General features: G+C 37.0%; 1 protein-coding gene across 8 annotated transcripts in view; it reads left to right on the top strand.

Annotated features, from left to right (window-relative positions):
- Positions 1 to 23,566, top strand: part of b3galt1b (UDP-Gal:betaGlcNAc beta 1,3-galactosyltransferase, polypeptide 1b) — a 159,387-nt gene that overhangs the window by 116,017 nt on the left and 19,804 nt on the right. For 2 of the 8 annotated variants that reach the window (XM_077216238.1, XM_077216231.1), the window contains exon 1: positions 18,107 to 18,257. The exons of the other annotated variants lie outside the window; for them this stretch is intronic. The gene's annotated coding sequence lies outside the window, so the exon portion shown is untranslated. Of the gene's footprint in view, positions 1 to 18,106; positions 18,258 to 23,566 lie in introns of those variants that run through there. 8 annotated transcript variants of the gene reach the window in all.

Genomic DNA, 23,566 nt, shown 5'->3' with positions numbered 1-23,566 from the left:
AGCTCCCAGGCGTACTTTGAGAAGCCTCAGTCTCCTTTGAAATTGATCTATTCCTTTATTGTAAGAATTATGATGACAAATCTCAGGCCTAGCTGTAAGGAAAGCGGAAGACAGGCCTCGAGTGAGCTAATGTTTATAAAGAGGATTCAGTCTGTAATCAATCTACAAATAACACCTGTGATATTGGATATGAATGCAGCTGTGTTCTCATTTGCAGAAGGTTGGCTCTCCTTGTTGTTCATTAAAAGTGGCTTACGCTGCATTAAGGCGCCCCAGATAGAGCAGCAACATTCATTTATTGTAATCTGCCTTTGTGCATAAGCGTTTGTGATTTCCTTTGTTTAAATTGTCGCCACAACATCCCGACGGATAAGACGCCTCTTATCTTGAGATCACCTAAATCTCACTCGTGCTTTCCCTTACTCATGCCTTCACCACTGAAGTGAGGGATCAATTAAAAAGCAGGGGTAAGATGTTCTTTCTTTCTTTCTTTTTTTTTTTTGTAGCAGGTGCATGCTGACTTATCTGCAGAGAATTGTGTGTTTTCTGTTGAGTTGAAATTAATATGCCATTTTCAGCGTACATATATCTCATATATTATCAGCCGTCCAGAATCCTGTGCAGTCTTAGGGGGAAAAAATGTCATAATGCAGCATTATTCTCAGACTATTGCAAGGTGTGTGTGTGTGTGTGTGTGTGTGCATGTGTGTGAACGCGTGTGTGTGTGCGTGTGTGTATGTGTGCCTGTGTTTATAATACATTGCGGGGACATTGTGTGGACCAGCCAGCAGTCCCCTTGAGGGAAATGGTTTAATAAATATACTTAACTTTGAATTTTGAAAATGTAAAAATGCATAGTTTTCTGTGATGGGTAGGTTTAGGGGTAGGAAGGATTAGTGTAAGTGGATAGAATATACAGTTTGTACAGTATAAAAAACCATTATGCCTATGGAGAGTACCCACAAAGATAGCAAACCAGACGCGTGTGTGTGTGTGTGTGCATCCCAGCTAGTCTTTTTTGATAGTTTACTTAAGTTTGCTCCTTTGCATATTTTAAAAAGCTTGATATGATTCACCATATGCAGTGTTTGCTTTAGGGCTGCAACTAACGATTATTTTGATAATCGATTAATCGGACGATTATTTTTTCGATTAATCGATTAATCGGATAAAAATTCTATTAGATTTTTATGTTTATTATGACTAAATAAAACCCGGTTACACTTTATTTTAAGGTGTCCTTGTTACAGTGTAATTATATATTTAAGTACAGAGTAATATTAAGTAACTACATGTACTTACTATAGGAATAGGGTATGATTAGGATTTGGTTGAGGGTTAGTTGCATGTAATTATGCATAATTTACTGTTATTACTACAGTAAGTACATGTAACATATGTAACAAGGACACCGTAAAATAAAGTGTTACCTAAAACCCTAAATTAGGATATTTATGTGTAAAAGTGTACTTTAAAAAGTGCAAAAGCCACACATTGAGTTTTAGTAATATCAATATTTGCATTGTTTTTAATGATAATTGCTGATGGCAAGTTGACAACCATGATTAATGCAAAAAAAAAAACATTTATATCCAACATATTGTTTTAACAATTTTTGTTAAAACAAATTTACACAGACATGTTGTTCAGATGTGAAGATATAAACTAAAAACATCTAAAATATATAATTCATTTAATTTTTATTTAAAATTAATTGAATTATAAGGATACATTGATAAAATAAATATAGAAAGACTGAAAACAAGCGTGTGAACGTAGAGCCGCAGTCGATCGCGTTTGAAAAACAATTAAAACTTAATAGTAGACAAATGCTATAAAAAGAGAACGTAATGGAGGTACGCAGCAAGCTAACAGGCTTGAGTAAAAAGACAGGAAAAATGATGCATTAGTGCACAAACATTCGCTGAAAACCACTGAGTACAGTGACTAAAAAACAATCTTTTACTGCTGCTGTTATTAACTGCCTTTATATTTAGTGCTTCGCTTTGTAAAGACCGTTTTAATTTAACCTATTTCTGCGGTAGCGCTATTTTAATCCATCACTTATGTTGCGAGCGAACTGATTGCGCAACCTGATGCTCGAGACAAAATACAGACATCCCAAGTCTCCCGGAAGTTCTGGGAGTCACCCGCATATTGATAGCGGCTTATGCGGCTCCCTGATACCCGCAAATTAGTTCAAACTCCCGGGATTTGAGCGCGCAAGCAAGAGCGCGCATACGAGCCAGAAGAGACTTTGCTCCAAACCGTGTAGCGCGCGCACTCGGCAGAGCAACGGAGGGAGAGAGGCCGTGCGTGTGTGCGTATGTGCCTCATGAAGCGCGTGTAAGACAGAGAGCATCCTGATTGGCCTGTTTCAACCAATCACCAGTAAACGCTCCCCGTGACGTAAGCAGACCAACTAATCGATAATGACATTCGTTGACAACGATTTTCATAATCGATTATTATCGATTTTATCGATTAGTTGTTGCAGCCCTAGTTTGCTTATTTGCATTTTGAGGTAGAGGAAGAGTGGCACACTTATTTGGCCAATAACTTGCAACTGTATGTTTTGGGAAGAGTTCCATCTGTCACTATTGTGTTTTATTAGAGACAGTGTGAGTTTGATTAGTTACTCAGATTCTCAAGTTGTTTTTCAGCATGTTTGTGTCAGCATGTGCACTTTTCCACACCTTGCAAATAATAATATAATAATAAATTATACACTAAATTCTTGAGTTTGACAGATTATACTCAGTAAGTCTCAAATCTGCGGTGCGGTTTATAATATACAGTGCGTGTTCACCGGGAGGTTAATTTTAGTATCATAGAGATACTGTCACATTGTGTATTGGGTTTTGGTTTGCATTTATGTTTTAATGTCTTTTGTTTTGTAATTTTCATAGTCATGGTTCCTTTTTGTCATGTGATTCCCTTATCCCGTCATTTGACCATGTCATGCCCTATTTGTAATGTTTATGATTGGTTCTGTTTTCTCATTGGTTCATTGTCTGATTGTTCACAGCTCTTTCTTGTTAGTCATTAGTCTTTGTATGTAAATAGTCCGTATGTTTCCATTGTCTCTCGTCTAGAATACCTGAAGGATATAGGGGTATATTATAGGATTTAGTTTTTTTTCTTACTATTATTATTATTATGTAAAGTAGTTTCATCAAACCGTAATCCATGCTGCATATCCCGGTACAGTAGGGGGCGGTATGTATGCACCTGATACGTCATTGTTGCAATCTGCCATAAAACAAGAAGAAGAAGAAGATTGTCCCTCGTCTAGCTTTGTTTCTTGTTACCGCTGTTTAAAGAGTTTGTTCAGGCTCAAGTTTAGTTCATGGCTTTGTGTCCAAGTCTTTGTTTGTTTTTGTATTTGTTTTGTAAAAGACAAGAAAACATAAATGTAAACCCAACGAAAGATACTATACTATAAAGATACTATCAGAGTTTTAATTAATATTTTGAATGTAGTTATTTATATTTGTTATTCATATATTTGTTATTTATGTTTTCTTTTGTTTTTAGTTGAAGTTTGTTTTTGACATTTATTAATAGTTCATTCATTGTAATATGTCCATATGATTTTAATTAATTTTTATTTAAGTTTAGTTTTGGTTATTTTAGTACATCAAGTTAACTAAATTAAATGTATAGCTTAAATGCAGTTGCTTTTGATAAAAGTGTCTTCCATATACATGAATGTAAATCTCATGGCTACAGTACTTACCCTTTGTCTTCTTGTGGTATGAGCTCTTAAATATTGCAAGAAACTCGTCAGTAATAAATTATAGCCAAGGGCTTAATAGATGAATGCATAGAAATTGTGAAATATTAGAGGCCAATGCATTATTAGCACTGTGGCAGGGTTGTGCTTTTTAAGATAGCACTGGTGCTTGTAGGCAACAACTAATTAGCATGTGTAAATGGTTTTATTAGTTATAATTTTTTTATGTTAAAGGTGCAGTGTGTGGTTTTTAGCGGCATCTAGTGGTGAGGTTACGAATTGCAACCAACAAAAGTTACGGTGGCCGACAGGAAAATATTTCATCGTCTGAGACAGCAGAGAGTAGCCAGTTCAGCAACGAGGTTTCTTTACAAGGATAAATTAAGAATTATTAATTATTTTCAAAATTATTATGTTTACTTAATTATTGAGTAAAACTATATGTTATTGTGAATATTATTGTTACTTGTTCATCTTTGTGCCAGTGTTTTATTCGCTGAACTAAGCTTGCTTCCTTGCACGAAGAGCAACATAGTAACGAAACGCGTTTGTCCGTTTAGGGCTACGGTAGAAACATGACGTCACAATATGTCGACCTCCATAGAAGGAGGTGCCCGCAGTTATGGAGATATAAATGTTTCATTCTAAGGTAGTAAAAAACATAACGGTTCATTATGCAAGGTCTTTAATAGTTGAACACTGTTTTCAGTTAACACTGAAAATAGTTATGGATCTTATATTGCATTTCTGTCAATAGATCCTCAGAAATATTACACATTGCACCTTTAATTTTAAACATTATATATTAATATATATATATATACATATATTTATAATAAAATGCATATATATATATATATATATATATATATATATATATATATATAAAATTGTTAAAATTAGTAAATTCATATTTTCATTGCTATTATTATTATTAATATTGTTTAGTGTATCATTGATTATACATCAGTATTTTATGCAGAACAAGGGTTACCATTTAGACAAATATTATATAATTCATATACAATTTTATTTATATATTAATATATGTTAATAATAATATGAATAGATTAATATATTCATATTCATATATTTATATTCAATGTAAGAACTGACCATTAAAAATCTGTCCACCAATAATTGGAGTAGCCTTATGTGGGAACTCATCCTCTTCTATCAAAACATTTTTGTTTAATCATCCTGACTGGCATCTTTTGCAGCACATTTGTAGAAAGACACTTCTCATAACATTTCATAAACATACTACGACTCACTCGGGTAAAAATGTCATTTCTTTTGCCTGTAGATCCAGCAGCAGTAAACAGCACTGAAGGAAACATTGATCTATTGTCTGTAGCTCAGCTTGCACAATTTCAGAGGCTTTCAGGTGCTCTCTGTCCACAGGACTTTAATGGTTCTGGATCAGCCCTCGCCATAGGCTGAAAGTGGCTGGAACTCACTGAACTTATGTGCACACGACATGCACACCACGCGTGATCATTACGCCATACTGTACCGACTGCTGCGTTTCCTCACTCTGCCTTTCCTTGAAGATGACTGTCATTGTTTTAGACGTGTTTACTGATTTATTTACTGCTTGAGCTTGAGCTCACACCTAGCGTGCAGCAGCAATATGTCCTGGAAAGCTCTGTGCATGGCTGAGGCTTCAGGCCTGTTTTCCTTCAGTTCAGCCCAATGGACGGAAGCTCCTCTCCTGCCTGATTTTAATGTATTCGTTGTCTGTTGTGTATTAGTCCCATGGCGTGGAAGATTGTTTGGGACGACCGCAAGCAGAGTTATCTGAATAAATTTTAGGCCAGTCTGTGTTTTAGCACCCAGTTCAGGATGTGTTTTATCTCTGCATTATTTGATCATCATGAGAAGAATTACTGCTCCCATGAAAATGTACATAAATGCATAAGTGTTTGAGAATTGAGTGTTTGTGAATAAGACAGTGGCGCTTGAAAAAGAAACTTAATGATTCCGGATCTGAGTCCTATTTTAACTTTTATGGGATTGATAGTTTCCACAGGTTCTGGTGCAACATTTTGGAAAACAATGATAGGGTAGCATTTTTCGCTGTCAAATTGTCCTACCTACTGTTTTAATGGGAGGTAGAAAAATCTAACAAGGTAGGACAAATCAGAACAGAACACGGGAAACGAGAGTGTAAACAAACAACGGTTGTATTAGCCTACTGCTATTTTCAGTACTCACCTGAAGCATCTCTTGTCTCTCTTTTGTTTCGCCATGTTTAAACGATGTGTGAAGCAGAGCTGCTGTGCTCCTATTGGTCATTTGGAACAGATGTGATAGAACCCGTCATGGAAGACTGAAAAAAAATAAACATGCAGTCTTTCTGTCGGGACGTCGTGAAGCATCAATGTTGCGGGTCAGGCTAATAATGCGTTAACACGTTAGTTTCACACATTTTGGCCCTAATGGCCTTCCATAGATTCTTGCGTCCCAATGCCCATTGTTGTTTACGAATCACAACTACTCTCTACTTCAAATGGATCGCACCAAAATCGGGCTGATATTGTGTAGTCTGAACCTGGGATATAAAGAACTGACCATATTCATTCTGTAATCGGAGTATCCTGTACACTGGAGCACACAGTTGCAGTGATGTTGAGTAAGTAGAGCAGAAAACTTTCTGAGCCGGTTCTGAAATGATTTTCGCTCATGCCTTCTTCAGCCCATGCGGAACACCGTAAAGTAATGAACGCATGTGGGAGAACCATTAATGGAATGAACCGCCATTTTGATTCCGAAAAAAATAAAACTGCTCTGAATTTGAAATGCGCATAGATAGCACTCAGTTAAACTGGATAAGAGGGGTACGTTTTTACACTAAAATAAAGTAATGCAACTGTTTTGAACGTGATTTTCCATCATGAAAACTTTTCTACCATTTTGAATTTTCACTTTTTCAAACTACTGAACCATTCTCGAATAATGCGCAAACAAATTTGACGAATTCCCCCCTTTGTGTGTTCAGAAAAAGATGAGGTCATTCCACTGTTTGCAATAACAAACCCGTTATTGCTGTTTTGCCTCCATGCTTTAGGCACAGTTTTGCATCATGCTGCTCCATTTTGCTTCACAATTTTCACTTCTCTTCATGTAAAATCCAATATGTACACCCACACAGAGCTCTGGGTGTGATTTGGGGCTCATCTCAGAAGTCCTGGTTTTTGTGCTGTGATATGGACTTTATTCTTAAAATTGTAGTAATACTCAGACAGCTGTCTGTCATTGCGGTCGTGACAATGAATCTTTGAAGTCTTTGTTAAGACGTTTTTACAACACTACATTTATTCCTATAGCTACATACTCTATTGATTCTTTTCCATTGATGCATTTCTTATTAAAAAATATCGTACTGACCTCAAACCTTTGAACGGTATTGTAAATGTACAAATGATTAAGTACTTATGGCAGCCAGCGGAAACAAACTCAATAAAATCGCCCAACAATAAAGAGCAGCAGCAAGCATCAGTGGCTTTGCATCAGTTTGTTTCCTTCCATTTAGTGAGTCTGCTGTGAAGAGGCTCAGATGGTACAGCTTACCCTCATCTGACCTGCTCAGGAATGATGTGGGTTGCCAGGTGCTCAAAAGTAATTGGTGCAGTGTGACAAAACCCTTAGGTAAACATATGGTCCTATTTGTGTTTGAATTCTCCTACGCACCTGACTAATTTATATCTTCAGCAATTGGTTGGATTTCATCTTTGCAAGAAATCATTAGTATACTCAAGGCAATGCGCTCCACCAATATCGCAATAATACATTTTATTAGATTATGCTTAAAAAAAGGTCGCAACACGGCTCGGCCAAAGAAAAGTCACTGTTTGGATTTAAATAATAGTCTATGATTGTTTGGATCATTATTGCAGTGATATGTTTCTATCATGTTATATGTTTAGCAACCGTTCTTCTAACCCTAATTGATGGAGTTTATCATTTCTAAAACAACCGTGTAGGAAGACACATCATGGATGCATTCCAGGATGACAATGTCAATATTCATCAGGCTCAGTGTGAAAGAATGGTTGTGAGGAGAATAAAGAATCATTTTCACACATGAATGAGTCCTCTGAGTCCAGACCTTAAAGGGTTAGTTCACCCATTTAAGACATGAAGTTGTATGTAGGCCTGTCATGATAACAAATCTTGCTGGGCGATAAATTGTCCAAGAAATTATTGCGATAAACGATAATATTGATAATAAAGTCGTTCTGAGACCATTTTCTTCTAAAATAATGATAATGGCATAATAATGAAGGTACACCTTTTCAAAGATCAATAAACTTTTATTTCTAAAGACTATTTAAATGAACAAAACAACCAAAAACAATAAAAGCAATGGACTCGGTCTCTGTTAACAAAAAATGCACTTACCAATGTGTGACTTCCGTTCACACTGAGAATCATATCATGTACTGTGTGAGCATGCATCTCAGATGAGTATGTGCGCTAGTTTGTGTGTGTGTGTGCTCGCGTCTCATATGAGTATGTGCACGGAGAGTTTGTGTGTGTTCCGTCTCATATGAGTGTGTGCGCGCATGTCTCATATGTGCGTGTAGAGTTTGTGTGTGCCTCGCGCGTCTCATATGAGTGTGTGCGCGCATTTCTCATATGTGCGTGTAGAGTTTGTGTTTGCCACGCGTGTCTCATATGAGTAGGCTATGTGCGTGGAGAGTTTGTATGTGCGCGCATCTCGTGTGTGTAGAGTTTGCGTGTATGTGCGTGAGCGACTTTAGGTGTGTCGTTGTGCATTTCATATGTATTTGTTTGAGCATTCAGCAGTATACATGTATGTTTGACTACTTAATATATGTGTATGCAAGTGTTTCATATATGTGTGCGTGAATGAAGTTTGATATAAGCCCTAAACGGCGCCTCATATGAGGGTAAGAGAGCGCGCGCGCGTGAGAGAGAGGGACGAGCGAGAGGCTTGCGCTACGGCGCTCTGCAATCAAATACGATTGTAAATAGGCTCAGTAAAAAAAAACAATAATTAAAAAAAACATTCGAAAATCATTGTCTGGCGGTTAGCGTTGATATTGTGATCCAGTCTCTTTGGTAGAGAGAGAGAGAGACGAGGAAAACAAGCATGCAAATGGAAATTATCGCAGCCGGAAAAATTATCGAGCAAATTTTTTTTCATCGTGCGATTAATAGATTTATTGATTATCGCGACAGGCCTACTTGTATGCAATCATTACCAGCACTATAGTGCATACACACTGACCCACTCTGTAGTCACCTCCCTGGTCAGAGTTCTGGGCGCTGGAAGTTTTTCAAGAAAGTACTCCCGGTTACTTTCCGGGGCCTCAAAACTGTGCGTTTTTACGCGAAAAAATTATTTGCGTCTCAAAGCTTGATTAATTTACCACACAAAAAACACGCCAGACAAAATTCATACCTCAGTTTTAATCGGCACTATTTTCTATCCATTTCTAACAATCCGCGCTGCTGTCAACGTCAACAGTACCTCAATTGTGCATGTGTTCAATCAAATGGTTTTCTCAGCAAATTGTACCTATATCCCTAAAAAATTTTTTTAAATTAGACATCTTTTCACGTGTTTTCTACTGGAGTCTAAACATCAGCTTGTTTACTGTACAGTTTAGACATGGGATCGTAAAGTTAGTAAATAGAGCTTACCCGTGGTACTGGTTAAGCAAAACTCTTTAAAATCAGTTTTTTTCTTTTTCCTCCTCGGTTGGGGATGTAATCGTCTTCGCTGAATTGAGCACTACAAACACGAAAATCCTTTATTCTGGATATTTTAGCTCCCGCAGAGTAGCCGATGGCAACCAGCCAAAGCTGTCTCGTAGCTATATCCGAAACAGGAAAACGATGGAATCTGAACGGTGATCCCGGCACATTCTTGTGGTAACAGCCTGGGAATTTACACGTTCGCACCATTGTTCATTTTCTACTTTTTACGTCGTTGTCAATCGATTGTGTAAACACTATGGAACAGCTGATCGGAACGTGCGCACTGTTGACGTTGACAGCAGCGCGGATTGATAGAAATGGAAAGAAAATAGTGCCGATTAAAACTGAGGTATAAATATTGTCTGGCGTGTTTTTTGTGTGGTAAATTAATTGAAACGCAAATAATTTTTACACGTGAAAACGCACAGTTTTGAGGCCCCGGAAAGTAACCGAGAGTACTTTCTTGAAAAACTTCCAGCGGCCAGAACTCTGACCAGGGAGGTGACTACAGAGTGGGTCAGTGTGTATGCACTATAGTGCTGGTAAGGATTGCATACAACTTCATGTCTTAAATGGGTGAACTAACCCTTTAAATTCATTGAAAGTCTTTGGGATGTGCTGTAGGAGACTTAAAAGTGTGCTGGACTCTTGCATTGTCAATACAAGATCTTAACCAAAAGTGCACTTGAAAATAAATGTTGTGATACACATGAAGCTACACACTCCATCAATTAAGGTTAGAAGAACTGTTGCCAGACATATAACATGCTAGAAACATAATAATTACTGCAATAATTATCCAATCATAAACTCTAAAGCATTTAAAAATCTGACTTTTTTTAGCCGAGCAATGTAAAAAAACTTAATTTATTTGTATTAATATATATTCTCTCTTAATATCTTATGTGATTTAGCTTTTCAGCTAATCTTTACAGGATGTTTAGAAATGTATACTAGATACTGATTACTACTGTATATACTGTATATCAAAAATAATAAAAAAAGATTGTGTATAAAATCCTTTTGCTGCTTTAAAAATAAGATTCATGAAATAATCTGACAAAGGCATGTGTTAAAAGCATGTTAATGTTAATTAGGATGCTCAGAAAATGAACACTGCCTCCATAACAAATCCCCACTGTATGGAATAATGTAACATTAATGCACATTTTATGAGCTTATTTGGCTTCCCCGCTTTGCTGCAATCTATCAAAACTTTTCATTTAGCTTAATGTAGCTGCACTCATTTAATCGTCTGATTGATTTTTTTCACTCTCTCTCGCCTGGTGCTCACAAAGCCCAATTTAGTTCAATCCCTGAAGCTTGAATATGTAAATGATGAGCGTGTGCTAATGTTACGGTGTCAATCAGACTGTTGCACATAAAGCACATGTTGTTGGCCTCTGTTTTAGGAAAGATTGCTGATGCCGTTTTTTTTATCTTGGCACATTGCTGGACTCGTTTGCATTCTGAAGGACACCGGGGCTCTGAGATGCTCCTCCAGGCTGCAAGAATCAATGGAAAACGATGTATTGATATACGAGAATAAACGAGAGGCAATATCTCCACATCTTAAAGCTACAATATTTAAGATTTTTGTAATAAAATATCCAAAAATCACTTGCACAGTGTGATATATTTACTGCAGTTGTGTATTTACAATATCCCAAAAAATTAAAATAATGGCTCGTCCATGTTCACTTGTTGCCTGTCAATGACGTAATATCCGCGTTATCCCTGGTTTCCGCTCGTACTGCCATAGTAACCATGGCGACAGACGTGCACAACTGTTAAGTCTAGCGGCACGTTCACGCTGTTGTTGTTTCGTTCAAACATTATGGACCATGGCATGCAGACTTTGGGACAAAAGGAGAACTAAAACGAGGATCAATACCAGCGTACCGTTTTGGAGATGCAGAGATTCGACTTGACAGAGCTCTTGCATGTATTTTATTAGACAGGTGTGCAAATGTACATAAAACTAATCAATGTTAAATAGCTCAACATGATGAAATGTTAGAATATGATCTGTATGTTATTCTAATGTTGATCTAGCTTACTGCTAGTCTCATACAGACAAACTAGCACATAGAATAACGTTATACTTTCAACACACTCAAATGCAGTTTAGTGTGATGATGTAGACCAAGTGAAACAGCGCTGCGTTACCTCACAAGTTTCATTTGTCTAATAAACTGACTGTGTGAGTATTAATTCAGCACTTGCGGGCAGTTCGGTAGAATGAAATGTCCTTATTCCTTTATATCCGCGGGACTCGCGTGCGATGCTGAATCTGTCTCTCATTAGTAATCGCACCCTGCTCCATACCACAGTCTTGTTAGAAACATCAATGTATTCACTCATCCATAAACATTATTAGATCCATCAGCATGACGAAGTTGCATAATTCCGCTTATGCTTCATCAACCTACGCAATTGTTATTGTAAGAGCAGACCTGCCAACCTGTACACATTTTGCGTAGCGGGTACGCATTTTGACCTCAAAGTACGGTGGTACGATTTATCACTCTAAACTACGCAAAAACCTGGTGACGCTTCTGTGCACGCGCAGTCCTCAAATCAAGCAACAGCAAAAGAAGTGGAGTTCGACCAATCATAGTGCTGGGTTCATTCCCCAAATAGCAAGCGGGGATGATTAACAGATGCGAAAGGCCTATCATTAAAAAGAGACTGAAAATCGACAGCAATAAAGAATCCCGCTCGATCCTCTTCTACTCCCGCGGCCCGCAGTCTGACTGAGTTCATCAGCGAGGACAGTACAGTAGTCACAGCACTTCTGACTCCTCAAGGTAAACGGGCTGGGGTGGATGTGGAAAGTAGAAATATTGTTTTTAGTTAACTTAATCTGGATTCGATGATCATACGGGAGTGATCGCATGGATTAAAATACTCCTTCATTCATGGTCACTCAGATAAGAGGAAAACATCATTCAGCCATGCAAATTATAAAATGCTTAAGTATGCATTTTAAATCTAAATAAACAATAAATCTAAATAAAATTAAAATCGCTATGGCTTAGTGATTATGAAAGTTTTGTAATTTGTGGATTACTGATAAGCACGAGTCTGGAGAAACAGGCGTTTATTTATTCATTCTCAGTGTTGAGAAACGTAGTCTGCATGTTTTATGTTATTGTGTTAATAATAACTACCTAATTATGTTACATAATTATTTTGTATGAATGCTAGCGTATTAGTTACTTATGGATTAAAAAGTACCGTTGTATCAGTGCTGCGCGAGCTCTCTCTCACAAACACAGACCGCGCGCACAGAGAGAAGATAATTGTAAATTGACGGGCTAAGTTTAAATTTTGTTTTAGTTTGGGTTTTTTCTGTCAAAATGTCAGAAAGCATTTTGTATTATCCATCCGTGTTTTTAAAATTCGTTAAAAGACAGACGTTTTACTGTTAACACAGCCCCATATTTCGGATTCATCTAAACTTATATACTTGATATTCTTTTTAGAATAAGTGATTCGTTTTGCTATTATTGGACTCCTGTCTATTCATTGTCAACTATTTTCTATAAATATGTTTGTATTGGCTAACGTTTAATCAGCTAATGCATGTCCTGTTTAAAACGTGCAATGTTCAAATTTGAACCGACCCCCCCTTATCCCCAAACACCACCCCCCCCCCCCCCCGAACCCCCCCACCCCCTGCTGAAGCTACGCAAAAAATATTTTCAAGGTTGGCAGGTATGTAAGATGTTAGCGACCCCTAGCAGCGAAAATTACATATTGTAGCTTTAAATTAACTAGTGATGAAATGGACATAAAGGTGATGATGAGGTGGTGGAGGAACAAATGCTGAAGGAGTGAGATTAGATATGAGCAGCCGTTTATATGTGTGATTGGCAAGATTAACTCATTTTAAATCCTTATCCAGTATGACAAGAAAATGAATTTGTGAAAAATGCAATGGCAGTTAATTAGTCGAAAAGTGGGGGAAGAATTAGGAATTTAATTTTTTTAATTCATGCTTTGGTCCTCTGTTTGTTCATCAATAACAGGGGAGTTTTTGCTGAACAGATGTATTTGAGCAGAAAATATTTTGGAAGGCAAATTTGAATATAATAAGATATGACTGGGAGCCAGTGCTCAAGGCTACCGCCCGTGTTGACTGCTCTCGACGTGCTTTAGAAAAATTGCTGTTTTGATTCAGATGAGGCATGATGTGTTTTACATAGAGATAGGAAGAGGAAGTCAAATCAAGGTTGTGATCTCCATTCTCTAGTTTTAATATAAATACAATCTAAAATGATTCGTACTCAGGATCTGTGAAACTGAGAGAAGTAAATGCACAGGAGAAGATCACTACAGTTAGGAACCCATTTGCTGATCTGCTTGGATATCTTCCTGAAATAAAGATAACTGTTTAAGCAGATCAGACATTGAGCCGCACGGACACAATCTCTGATTTACACATGAGCTCAAACATTCAGCTAATTCTGTTTGATTGCTTGAAATAAAAAAGTACAGTAAGCCTCAAAACACTACTTATGCTTGCAGTGGAATCTGAGCAAAAGGTTATGCTAATGTTAAAAGCATTTTGATTCTGTAGTGTGTTGCATTTTAGAGTGAAACAGTATACACTGTAAAAACTTTTAACTGATTTAGCCTAGACATTTTATATATATGTGACCCGTCACAGAAACCAGGGACACAAGTCGGCAGCACAACTTTCGAGCAAAATGAGAAAGAAGAGTTTTTTTTCAAAATTGGTGATTTTCAATTTTTTGGAGAATCTGTTAATTGAAATCACGAAGAAGCCTCTCCATGTTTGAGATAGCAGTATTGGTATATTTAAAAGCTTACATTTTGAGGTTGAAATCGGCTTGTTTTCGGAGATTCCAGCATGCAGTAGGGGCGTGGCGTGTCATTGTCTGTGTGTATTTCCATACTGAATAACCCGGCGCTTTTGCCCCCGCCCTCCAAGTCAACCACATGGCTACTTATTATGCTGTGCTCTGGCCAGCTCTCTCTGATATCAAAATTCAATGAAGATGGATGCCGCAAAGATTGTCGCAGACGAGATGAACCGTCTGGCAGTTACACCGAAAATGTTTTCGCCGCACTTCGTGGGCTCGGGAAACTGAACCGGAGGTATGGGCGCAGCGCGCTCGCCCTCAGTGCTTCAATACGGCGGCTCGGCTCGCTGACAGCGGTGGCTGGCTGTTTCATATGTGACGGAGAATCGAAATAGAGGATGCAGTTAAGACCTTTGCTGCTGCGATGAAGGCCTGCCGTGCGTGTTTCTGAAATGTAAGTTAAGCTTCATTTGCTCTTTAGTCGTTATTTAAGATGCTGAACCTGCTGATGATATAATGTGCTTGCGGACATTTCATTTGTGTGTGTATACGCACATAAGAAAGTGGTGTAAAGAGATTTGCAACAGTAATTTGAGGAGGTGAAATGTGATTATTTGGAAAATTGCAGAAATGACTGCTTAAAGAAAAATGCCAGCAGGCATTTGCCTCCTACATAAACTTTAATATTGTTGACATTTTGGGCACACGAGCGTTGCGTACTATTTGCGCTATAGATATGTAGGCCTATGGCTTATTGGTCTTTGTTTGTTGTTGTTGGTTTTGCGTTATATGTATATGGCATATTGGTCTTTGTGTGTTGTTGCTGGTTTTGCGTTATACTGTATGTATATGGCATATTGGCCTTTGTGTGTTGTTGCTGGTTTTGCGTTATATGCAGGCTATATGGCATATTGGTCTTTGTGTGTTGTTGCTGGTTTTGCGTTATATGTATATGGCATATTGGTCTTTATGTGTTGTTGCTGGTTTCGCGTTATATGCAGGCTATATGGCATTATTGGTCTTTGTGTGGTGTTGCTGGTACGTTGCAAATAGAGGGGCAGCACAATTGTTTTTCGTCTAGTGCGGCAGAAGTGCACTCATTCGAAGTGTAAAAAAAGCTGTAAAGCACATGGAGGAGCTTTACAGGGGGTATGGCTTATCTAAATGAGATGTAAATGAGCCCTATTGTCACCCCCAGCAGCAGAGACAGGTGAGAACTGCACAATCTTTAGCTCGTTTTCTCCTCTTTGAGCTTTTTTAAGTGCCTACTTTAAAATGGCCACAACTTCTCCAAATATTATCAGATTTCCACATGTTACACATCGTTGGAAAGCTTGGATATTACACTCTCAGAATCTATGAATAACTCAAAATGCCCCAGAACCGACTTGTGTCCCTAGTTTCCGTGACTGGTCACATATATATATATATATATATATATATAACAAAATTAACTGTTGGATTTTTAGACATTTATTTTGGTAGTCCAACTCAAACCATCAAGTAAGTAATATTATAAGATTTTAATAAGTTAATAAACTTAATTATTATTGTGATATTTGCAAAGCCACTGAATTATTTGGCGTTACTAGAATGAGTCAGGTGATTGGATACATTTTCATAAATGATTATGGGACCAAAACAATATTTAGAATATAGTATACAGTCTTTTCAAAAGTTTGATGTCAGTAAGGTTTTTTATTTATTTATTTATTTTTTAAAGGAAACTGAATTATTTAAAGGTGTGTGATTTTTAGCGGCATCTAGTGGTGAGGAATTGCAACCAACAAAAGTTCCGGTGGCTGCTCTGTAGCGCTGTGTGTTCGCTGTCGGCTATATGTCCTCCATACCTCCATAGAAGGGGGTGCCCGCGGTTGTAGAGATATAAATGTCTCATTCTAAGGTAATAAAAACATAACGATTCATTATGCAAGGTCTTTATACACCACTGAAAACATAGTTATGGATCTTATATTGCATTTCTGTCAATAGATCCAAAGAAATATTACACATTGCACCTTTAATTCAGTAAGGATACATTAAATTTATATTTCAAATGAATAAACCTTTCACAACTGTATTCATTGATAATAGTAAGAAATATGTCTTGATCAGAAAATCAGCATATTAGAATGATTTCTAAAGGATCTTGTGATACTGAAGACTGGAGAATGCTGAAAATTCAGCTTTGCATCACAGGAAAAATATTACAATTGAATATATATATAATTCAGTTTTTACTGTATTGATAAAATAAATGCAGCTTTGGTGAACAAAAGAGACTTCTTGCAAACACATTTCACTGACCACAAGCTTTTGAATGGTATTGTATTAAGAGAATGAAAATGGTCAATTTTGATTTCAGTTTTTTGGTTCTGTCACTCATTTATTGACTTGACAATTTAAAATGTGTGTTTTCTCTGTTACGCATGACAGATCCTGCACTTCACGAGAAAAAAAGCCTCATGTCATCAGAAATTTTACAGCACATAGAGAGGGTGACTTTTATGACTTTGAGATGAAGTGCGTTCTGCTCCTGCTTCAGACAGGTCGGGTTCTGTCTGAGAAATAATGTCACCCATTACCAATAATGACTACCGTGGGAAGGGCTGGTGACAGGCTTCACTCCTACACAGTTCTTTCATTTTTTCAGTCTTTGGCCAGGTTTCCTAACATTACAAAACACGCTCTCGAGATCTTAAGATCAAGTAGCCTACATTATTTTGTGATGGAGCCAGCACTTGAGTCCCAAAAGCAGCATGGGGATTGGGTTGTTAAGAACTGAAGTGCATCATTATGGGAGCTGTCAGGCCCAAAGAAGGCCAAAACATTTGCCAATATCTTCAATAGTTTCTCTCGAACATACTGCCAAATGGGAAAATGTTTTCTGCATGCTGAAAGTTAAAACATTAGCTCCTACTGAATATAGTTTGCATAATAAATTTAAATGTAAGTTCGGTAAAATATTATGATCAACTTCACATGAATCAGTCAGTGTGTAACCATGATTTCACACGATGTGGATTATTTGTTGCAATGGACAAAAGCCTGAAATCTATACAACTGTTTTATTATACTATTATAGTTTTTATTAATATTTAGAATTAAGTTTTTATTTTTATTTTTTATAATTAAATATTACAATGTAAGTCATTTTGTTTTAAATATATCTATATAGCTTTTATTCATTTTCATTTAAGTTTTAAATTTAGTTATTTAAGTACTTCAAGTTAAACTAAATGAATATGAGAAATGTTGGCAGCTAGCTGAAATAAAATGTTTTATTTTTTATTTGTTATGTTTCAATTAACCCTGATCTACAACCCTTCAATAATGATTAACTCTTTCCCCGCCATTGATGGACATTTCCGTCTTTCCGTGTTTCTAATGTTATACGGAAGGGGGCGCTATTTCGCATCTTCTGAAAGAGTACTGAATCTCTGTATCAAAACACAGGCGAAGAATATGCAGAAACCAGCAATATCATATGTAATCATATGCAAACATAAAATAACGTGATCATCAACATTAAAAGGTCCCATATCGTACACCTTTCTGGAGTTTTATGTTAGGTGTTGATGTCTTTAATAATATATTTATTTGCGGATTTAAGTACCAAAAACCATCTCAATATATTTTTACTGCTTCTTTCTCAGGAACACTGCTATGAACTGGTCGATTTTGGCCCGTCTAATTAATATTCATTAGCATCTCTTCTGATTGGCCTGTTGTTTTCTGAGTGACGCACAGCCAGGCCAACCACAGGTAACTAGGGTCATGCATGCTGTAACCTGCTGTGGTTTGGTGATGTTCACAAGTAAGGTAAATAAAACACCTGTAATGATGGACATTGCTGAGGGAATGTTATCAGGCCTTATATGTTCGAGTCGGACTCAGACCCCGAATCAGCGACGCAGGAGACAAACAACCACCTCCTCAAACGTGGATGTTTCAGAATGGTAGGCTAATTAATGTTTTTTTATATATTTTTTTATGCGTTATTGTAAGAGTATTATAATTACCATTACATCAATAATGCACGCAGATTTAACGTTAACGCTAATTTAAACTGTCTGTAAACAAACTCAGACTTTTGAAATAACGTTACCCATGCAAGTAAATTACACTAAACGTTAGTTTCAGTTAGCAAAACAAAAGACACAGAGACTGAGTGAACTCAACCTCACCGTCTTTAACTCAATAAAAACAACAGACACCAACTTAAGAAAACAACGTATTTTGTCTTTTTTTTTGTCTTGTTTCCAACAGATATTCTATCAAAGCTTGTGGCAACCATAGACTACAAAACAACACGTCAGCATCAATTTGTATCCGTTTACAAACTATGATTTCAGATTATGCTGGCTCCATAATGTAAGATCAAATGTGTTAGAAGTTTATTTACGGGTTGCGAATTTGAGGTCGGACCTAACAATGTAGGGACTGCAGCATCTTTGAGGAGAAGCTTCTTTGAAAAGCATTGAACTGTGTCTGATTGATGAAGCAGTCACTTGTGAAATGTGCAGAACAGACGGTTAAGGTCGAAACTAAATTGCTGTGGTATTTCAGAAAAATAAACATTAGCCACTGGTCTTTTATATTAATGTTGTTGCCTGTGCAATGATGTAGTCTCCTGCCATCCATGGACTGAACAGTGTTTTCTCGACATGTGTCCGTGTTGTTGTTGCTCAGCCATGATGTTGTCTGGGGTTCGGCAAAAGGAGGGCATCACATTCTGACATCACATTTTTACGGAGGTCACAACGGCTCGTGAAAAGGCACAGCTACTTTATGCAGGCTGTGTGCATTTGTCTGTGGATTGACTGTTTTGAAACTTATATGGTAGTTGCATAGCCCCTAGATCTCTGTTATCATGGAAAAAACCAGGAAATTTCAGTTTTGACAATATGGGACCTTTAAACAGCATATAAATCAAAACTGCCTAATAATGTTACTTAATGAAATGTGGAATAAGGACAAGCTTTAGGACTGTGAAGCCTCGGGGGTGTTGATGGACTCGATCTACTCCATCTGTGTTTTAATCATCGTTCTGAATCCGATCAGGATGTAGTCTTTTACAAAAACGCGATTTTCTCAGCTTGTTGCTCAAAATGTTGCTTTTTTTTTATGAAACTTGCCCACACTCAAGTGTCAAGAGTGCATAAAGATAGAATAAAATGTTTTTTTTGTTTGTTTTGTTTGTTTAAAGCATAGGGTCAGTTTTGATACATTGCATATTCAGATATTCATACAACAAAATATTCTGGGGGCCATGAAACTTATGTGTACAATAATCAAAATGCAGTTAAATCATCTATTTAGTGTCTTCAAATAAACTGAAAGCCAATGGAAAGATGCATTAAAGTTGCATGTGAATGATCCAGTTCTTAGATAACGGTGCTTTTGGGAAACGTGTCTTAGAGATTAAGAACTACTTGCATGCCACTAATATTGTAGACTTGGGAAAACAGTTTATTTCCCTCTTTCTTGCTTTCACATTTAATTGCGGTTTTGACAGTAGAAAGAGCTCTGAGCTTATTGATGTGCTTTCAACTTTTCTGAGAGAAGTACATTAAGGCTGCCTGAAGCCTGGGCATCACACTGTGCTATCTATGTCAGCCTTTTGCCTTCAGTTTGCATCTGTGCGATTTCCAGAAAAAAAGTGTTTGTCTGAGTTGTCTACCAGTAATCATTCAATTATGTGTTATCGTTTGAAAACACAAAGTCTGGCGTCACACAGAGAGGTCTTATCGAGGCCAGCTTTAATTAGAAATCTGGCGGGAAAGCGACACCCTCAAGAGGGGAGAAGACATCCTTTTCTGAGACCTTCATGCATCATTAAATGGCAGCCGGGATAAACTGAGCCTTTCAAATGGAAAGGAGATGACGATCCGAGCCAGATGGGAAAACACAGCACGCGTGTATGTGTTTTTTTTGCGTGTTTGACGCTCCGTTCTGGTTTTATGCATTATTTAAGAATCTCTCACTGTATGCTTTTCTTAATATGTGTTTTTCTGTGCATCTTCAAACGTAGCATCCTGAGGGACCGTTCACGTCATGCTTTCTGTCTGCGCTAATTGTTGGTTTGTGTAAACATGCACTAGATGGACGTCATTGGCGAGTCCTTCCTCTTATGCAGTGCAGTTTTATGTCCTCAACATATACAGCATGTCTTAATAAACTCATGATTTTGACGGGTGAGTTACTGTGAACAATGGGGTAAACCATTTCACTACTTTCGTTTGATTGGATGTTTGTTTTTGTCATGTGTCCAGTTGACTTCTTACCATTGTTGGGGGTAACGCAATACAAGTTACGTAATCAGATTACTTTTTTCAAGTAACTTGTTAATCAATGCATTACTTTATGTACAACAAAATATCAAAGTTACTTTTTCAAATAAGTAATGTAAGTTACTTTTTTTTACCCATTAATGACAGCTCTCCTGTCCCCATGTTGAGAGAAATCGGGAGTAAATGCAGAGGCATCTGTTTGTGAACAAGATGGTTATTATAGTTCTAGACCAAATGTGAAATGCTCATCTCACTTGTACAAAAACAGATTCAGTATTCCTCCAAATTAACAAAAACAGTTAAATGCTAGCTCAGAATATTACACAAACCTCCAATAATTAAATATTAAGTAGAACAAATACTGTATTTTACTATACTGTATATGTATTTAATCACATTTTATTAACCAATGTCTTTACTGCTGAGTTTCGATGATCCAATTCAACCATACTGAGCAAAAAATTACTTTAGATAAACATCACTGTCACAAGATGAAGACCCAGGTACACAGGATCCAATACAAAGTGATTTTAATAATACAATAAGCACAGGAACAGACAAGTTTTAACAGTGTGTGCGTGAAACGGGAGTAAACACACACAACACGCAAACATCGACCGACAACTGAAGGGTGAAACAGAGCAACTTAAATACACAGTGATAATGAGATGATAACAAACAGTTGTGATGATTTGTTGAGTGTCCATGACAACTGATGACTGGCGGGAAACTAAAACAGAGAAACACATGTGACTGATAAAAACAGACTGAAAGTCCATGAAAACAGAAACTAAAGCCCTATTTGCACTGGATTAGTATTACCTGGTGACCTCTAGTCATTTGTAATAATTGCGGAGGTTGTCTGTGATCTTAATCCCGTGCGAATCGGCCATGTCTGTAATTTGTAAAGTAAACATTACCCCGCAAATGACCTTCCATATTTCGCCGGAAACCGAGGTCCTGATAATATTAGTCCCGTGCGAATCGATCGGCATCTCTGTGATTTCGCGCGTTCGTGTATAATTTTTTCAAGGTTTTTGTTTCCCGTGCGCTTTTTTATCCATCTTTCGCGAAGAATGGAGGCTGCGTTGGAGGGTTTTGATAGTATTTTGGGTGCTGGGTCATATTGCTATACACCATAAAACTATACAATTTGCAGAAAGAGAAAGCTGAAAACCATCAGAAGAGCAAAAACAAAAAGATTGATTAGATGAATGACACGTAGGCTATAACAGCATGCGGTAAGGAACATTTTTCTGTTTATGATATATCATAGCTAGACCGATAACGACAAGACATTTCCAAGCAAATAGCCTCTTCACATCATATCCGGGAGATAAGTCAGTAAATTCGAGTAAAATCTCAGGCTTCGCTTATCCCGTGCGAATGCACCACATGAAATTCAGATGTGGGTGGAGAATTTCTAAATCACACGAGGTTCCCAGATAATACTACTCCAGTGTGAATAGGGCTTAAGAATAAACCATACTGAGTGCTTGTGACAATCACATTTGTGTTGAATGTTTTTGTTCTTATTGTTGAAGTAAGATGCTGAAGTTTCTTCTCGCGCGTCCTGTTCTTCTGCTGTCCAGAACAGTGGCGCAGCTGTCAGGTTCAGTCTGAGGCTTATTCATTTCACTTTTGGTGTGAAAGAGCTTTTACATTTGCCAAAAATTGAACTTTTGTTTGTTTTTTTGTTTGTTTTTTGTTGTTATTAATCAAACAAACTAGCAAACCCAGCCCAGATGAAAAAAGTAACACAAAAGTAACATAACACATTACTTTTCATCAAAATTAAGTAACTCAATTACTTTTTTAGGGATCAACGCAATATTGTAACAAGTGCTGTCACAATTAACACATTAGTGCATGCAATTTTTTTTTATTTTTTTACAAATTGAAAATATTTAACGCAATTAACACAGCATTCGTTTTTTTCTCGTCATGACATCTTTGGCTGCACTATATATGATCACGCTATTATTCATTCAACTGCTATTAAACCAGTCAAGTGTGATAAGATGCAGATACTGGCGCACATCTGTGAATCTCCTGTCTGTGTGTCAGACACACACACGACTTGAGCGCACAGAAAGCCATTTCAGACAGCGCACCTTGAGTTCTCTTTCGCACTTTCATAGATAAAAAAACACAAAAGTATGCCAAAATGCCTGCTTTTTCAAGTATAGTCTTAAACATAGTCTTAAATGAATTAAATAAAGTCTGAAATGACAGTGAAGAGTTGTGAGGACATTGGATATGTGTCAGATCCACATCATGTGTGTCAGATCTTAAAGTGACAGCAGCCTAATAAACCTGTTGCTGTCTGTTTTTAATGTTAATCAAATAACAAAAGACAGAGATAAAGCTTTAATAAGGATTAATCTACATTCAATTCATAATTTATGCAGTGAAGAGACTGTTTTTCAATTTCTGTGTATTTCATACCTGTTAGATCAAATATCTAAAATAACTGTAAAATAATTACAATACAACAATATATTAAAGACTCTAATGTCATGATTAATTACAGAAAAATGTGTGATTGAATATTTTTTTTAAATCAATTAACTCATTACATTTAGAAGTAACTTTCCCCAACATTGTATTTAACATGAAAAACAGGTTATTTATCATCATTAAGGTTATTATTATTATTTTATTATGGTTCCTTACATTTTTTTGAAAAAAGCACAACTTTTTTTAAGTGTTATTTTATCCCGATGTGCTCAGCTTTTAATGTACACTCGTGTCCTACTGTATGTAAAGTCCGAAAGACATTATTTACATCTAACCATGTTAGATTCAGGTTTTAATGATCTGTCTTAATGAGTCATACTGCACTCTTGCCGTTTTGAGGATTTCTATATGGAAATGCAGATTTGTAAATGTAAAGTGTCATGTGTCTTTATTGGTTAGGTGTTTGAGAACTCTGCTTTCAGATCAGTGTGGGACTATAAATCACAGCGTTTTCC

The sequence above is a fragment of the Siphateles boraxobius genome, unplaced genomic scaffold (assembly GCF_051911475.1).
Source record: "Siphateles boraxobius isolate OS27281-9 unplaced genomic scaffold, OSU_SipBor_1 7, whole genome shotgun sequence".
Taxonomy (NCBI): Eukaryota; Metazoa; Chordata; class Actinopteri; order Cypriniformes; family Leuciscidae; genus Siphateles; species Siphateles boraxobius.
The sequence above is the reverse complement of the archived record's forward strand: the minus strand, read 5'-3'. Positions and strand labels throughout refer to the sequence as shown.